Below are 5128 nucleotides of genomic sequence, written 5' to 3' on the forward strand. Positions count from 1 at the left end.
GGAGCATTTGGTCCGTGTGGTTTTGTAAGCTGGGTCTGAAACTCTAAACCGATCCATTAGCGAATAACTTGTGAGTTTGACGAGCTCTTAGTCTCTAGGTCACAGCTCTTTATCTCTGTAGATATCCGTAACATGACACTGGGAAATCCAGCTGGCCCGCCTGAGGTTATTTTATTTTTTTGGAAAAATATTCCCCTTATTTTTCCCCTTTACATTTTAGGACGGTGTGAGGATTTTGGACCTTGAATGTTCTCTAATGCTAATTAATATATGTGTAATCTTTAATTGTCTTCTCAACACCTGTAAAAACAATCAATCGTGTTCTGTCAGGGGGCGTTTGTCAGCGCCCCTCTCCTTTTCCTTAATGGTTTATTAATGCCATTGAACATACATGGTTTACTTAGCAAGCAGATGTTAACTGAATTTTAGAATAATCTACTAAATCTCCATATTCTACCAGAATCAGAATGATAAATTATCTGTATATCTGAGCATCTGCTGAAAACTCAAACAGCCAATTGCATCTTATGTATTATTTTTGTAACGTCACACTTTGCAAACAGCTAAATTAATAATAAAATATAGGCTATAATGTTTATTTATCAATTGCTATTATAATTGCACAGTGTAATGTAAATTGTGACCCATTTAGGTATTTAGTGCTAATTCTAGCCATGTTGTGAACAAATTAATTCTAATATTTTTAACAAATTTGTGCCTACTGTCCTGAACAGTTCATGGGCCGATGGCAGCTCAGGTTACGGTAGTATGTTGAGCACAATGCACCCCCTCCATCCCACACCAGATCCTCTACCAGCCCCCAGCACGGCGGCGTGCCCGCTCTCAGAGCATGATAATTTCAAGATGTTTTGGACCAACAGAAGCGCGCGCGCTCATACACACAGTGCGGCCCAGACGTTACCAATGGGGTCTACTGTGATGATACAGGGTGAGGACACACACACACACACACACACACACACACACACACGCACAAAACATCCTAATAAGTGCAACATAAATGTCACCGTATTTCATGTTTAGTAGTCCGCGCTCCACCACTGTGAAGGTGTAAACTGTTTTCTTTTCACTGAGTGTGTGTTTATGAGTTTTCTGTGAGGTGTAAATGAAAGACTAATTTACACGTTGTTGCAGCCGAGAGAGAGAAAAACTATTACCCGTTCCAGTTTTTGTTTTTAAAATAATATTGACTAATGGAGCTTTTACTTTCTTTTTAATTCGTTTTAAATAGCAACATTTTTGCAGTAAGAATTGGATTGTTAAATGCATTTTAAACATGATTTGGCTGCATTTGTTTTGTTTTCAGGCCTGTATAAGCAGGGGTGTAGCAGCATATCTTACCGACTGGGGATCGTGATTAGATGTCAAAAAGTCATACTTATACCATATAGGCCTTGGTTTAATGCCAAAACGTTCAAAAATAGATTATAGTTTATTCTTATTGTTCTTTCACATAAACTGAGATGAGATTATATGAATGGTTTGCTTGCAGAATATGCGAAAACAACATTGAATTAATTCAATACAGTTAGTCTGAAACTCTGCGATTTTAGAGTGATAAATTGACTTAACTTAATCACTACAAAAAGTGATGTTGACTTAACTTAAAAAAATTGAGGAAACCCCTTGCCTTAAAATGATCAAGTAAATAATAATTTAAAAAATTAAGTGAATTGTCAGGTTTCCTAAAGTTAAGTCAACTTATCACATTTTACAGTGTAGAAGTAAGGATGGAAACCAAAATGTTGTAAAGATGATAACATTTTACAGTCTCAGTGGCCTTGAAATAATTCTGTCTTAAAACAGGCTTGAGTAATTTAAGGATTCTAAAAAACAATCAGGCTATGAGAGATGACATAGAAACACGAAATCTTATGTAAGATTATAATTAAAATAATCCGACATGTTAATAATATTGACAGTATTGATATATTGATATCATAAGTATTAATAATATTCAGCAAATATTGTATAATTGTATATGTTATTTAAAAATATCAATAATAATAATTCTCTCTCTCTCTCTCTCTCTCTCTCTCTCTCTCTCGCCTATAGCCTATATTAGTTGCACAAATAAATTCAAATCCAACAGTCTGGCAATCTGCAAACTCAAAGTGTCATATTTTGTACTACAGGAAGAGGGCGCAAGTCAGTGTCATCTGTTTTTTCCACAAACTGACAAATAATGAATCTCGCCCTCTGTAAAATATGTATGATCTATTTCATACTCTTGTTCTGTTAAAGTTCAGTAATATTGTCTTGTTCTTATGTATCTTCTATGCAGTGGAGATGTTGTTTCAGCTCAGAATCTGGAACAAGAAAATAAAATGCCAATAAATTAATTGAAGAGAAATGTCTGTCATGCACTCTTACAAAGTGGTGTGTGTGGCCTGTAAGAAGAAGTAATGAAAAAAACAGTTGCACTTTTTCCCCTCTGTGGTCCAATTTCACCAGGGGGCATAGCTTGACCCCATGTATGTGTGTGTGTTTCACTGAAATCCTTGCATATTCTCTTAATTTTAACAACCTGTGCCATTCAATTACATAAAACACACATTTAGCTGATGACATACTTTACACTTTCACTGTTTATTTGAATTATTTTTACTCCAGACTAACCCTACTCCTAAAAGAAATGCTTTTTGCATCCTTTGGAATTGTTGCCCAGTTGAATCTGTTTGCAGAAACATGTGTTTAGCAATATCTGAAAAGTACTAGTGGCCTGTAACTGCACAAAACTTGTGCTGTATGCATGAAAAAACACCTCTGTACCACTCCTTCTCTCTCTCTAAGCAGGCATACCAAAGAAATTGTGTAAGGCTACAGAGGTCAAAGTTCAGTAAAGATGAATGACAGCCTCATATCCCAGAAGGCAAAGAATGAGAGTTTGATGACACAGTTTGTTATTATTTATGTTTATGGTAAGTTAGAATTCAAGTTCAACTTCTGATTTAGTTTAATGGCATTTCTTCTGGAACTGATCTGTTCAGTGCAAACTTTAGACTTCAAACTGAGGAAAAATGCTTCAAATAAACCCAAGTATTCACATTTGTCAGCAAGAATATCTGACACTCTGCGTTCACACTTACAAATCTCACACAGTAGGTTTGGTTCATTTACATCATCAAAACCTTACCAGTAAATGAAACACACACACACAGGTATGAAACACAGCTGAGGAGCAGCGTGTGCCCTTTGACCTCTCATTAGTGGGGGCGTGGGGGGAGGTTCAGGTTACAAATCCAGCTCTGTTTGCTATTTAGGGTTAAGTCCCCCTCCTTTCAAACCCCCAAAGGTGAGAGGTCATAGTTTTTAATAAGGCTCAGTTTGAGAGGTTCATATTTTTTATTACCGCTTCTTATTGTTGCTCAGTGTGAGGTGTGTTTTTTTTATTTGCACATTGTTAATGACAAAATATGACATAAAACCATTGCATGGGATCAAAATCAGCTCTTATTATAAATTCTCACCAACACTCTTCTCTCTCAAAGCTTTCATTTTTCGAGTGTTATCTGATACCTGGCCGTCTCTCATGGCAACCGGGCCACCTAGGCTGTTGGGAACAGGTGACAATGCTCTTATTTCCTTTTCTCTCTCTTGTTCTATTGTCCTGTCCTGTTTTTCCCTACTTGGTGAAAGGAGTCATGAACTACAATGCTGAATGACTCTCAGCAATATTTGCTGAGATGATGGTATATTCAGATTGGTTTGGCATCCAAACTAGTTCTCTCAGCTAAATTTCAGAGAAAAGCTTTGGGATCTGAAATTTCTTGGTTGGTTAGCTTGAGTTTTTGTGGTCTTAAAAAAGAAATAGTTCACCCAGAAATGAAAATTTGCTTTAAATGTACTCACCCTCAGGCCATCCAAGTTGTCAGTGAGAACAGAGAACAGATTTGGAGATATTTTGCACTTCATCACTTGCTCATCAATGGATCCTCTGCAGTGAATGGGTGCCGTCAGAATGAGAGTCCAAACAGTGGATAAAAACATCACAATAATCCACATGTAATCGATTATTTCACTTTTGTGACATGAAAAGTTGTTTGTTTGTAATAAACAAATCCATCATTAAGACATTTTAACTTCAAACCATTGCTTTCAACTAAAATGAATCCTCTATTTATAGTGAAAATCCATCTTATCTGAATTAGGAGAGAAATATGCACAGATCAAGCACCATTTACAAGTGCAAACAATTCTAAACAAATATGTTAGTGGATTTTGATGTGAAAGGACAACAGGAGATGGAGTTTTGCCACTGGAAGAAGTGTTATTCTGAATTATAGACTGGTATTTTGACCATAAGCAACAATTTAAAGTTAAAACACTTTCATAATGGATTGTTTTTTAGAAATGCAAAGCTTTTCACTTCAAAAGATGTTACTTGATGGACTGGAGTCATGCAAATAACTTCTGGAATATTGTGATGTTTTTATCAACTCTTTGGACTTGCATTCTGACTGCTCCCATTCACTGCAGAGGATCTATTGGGGAACAATTAATGTAATCCTAAATATCTCCAGATCTGTTCAGATGAAGAAATAAACTCTGAAAGAAAGTACATTTTCAGGAAATACTTTTTTTTTTTTTTTTTTATCCTGTAGCATTGCGTTTGAGATTCACACAATGCCTGTCAGTGGCATCTGTAACAGTCATTTACAAATCAGAGAGAATTTCTCTGTCTGTTTCTCTACCTCCTTCTGGACCCCCCTAACAGGAGACGGCAGGGCCTCCAGAAATCGCCCTCCTGTTTATTTGAATTTAGAGTCTGAGTCTGAGACAAGAGCAGCTTGCTAACAAGCTCCAGACCACCAGGCATGTGCAAACGATCACCGCTGATTTTCCAGCACCCAGCCTGGCCTTTCTGTTTCAGGTCTCTGCTCCCCTCCCCTCCCTGGCTACTTAAATCTTTTTATTTGCATGTTTCCCGTCCGTCTGAATATTTAACATCCTCTGCAGACATAACATGAAAACGCAAACAAATCTATGTTGAAAGTTTACAAGATCTCTCAGTCATGAATGAAATCACTCGGATGAGGCTGTTTTTCCAGTATAAATATTTAATGAATCACTTTTTTGTGCTTCTTATTTTTTTTTTTTTTTTTTT

Source organism: Barbus barbus (assembly GCF_936440315.1).
Source record: "Barbus barbus genome assembly, chromosome: 16".
NCBI classification, from domain to species: domain Eukaryota; kingdom Metazoa; phylum Chordata; class Actinopteri; order Cypriniformes; family Cyprinidae; genus Barbus; species Barbus barbus.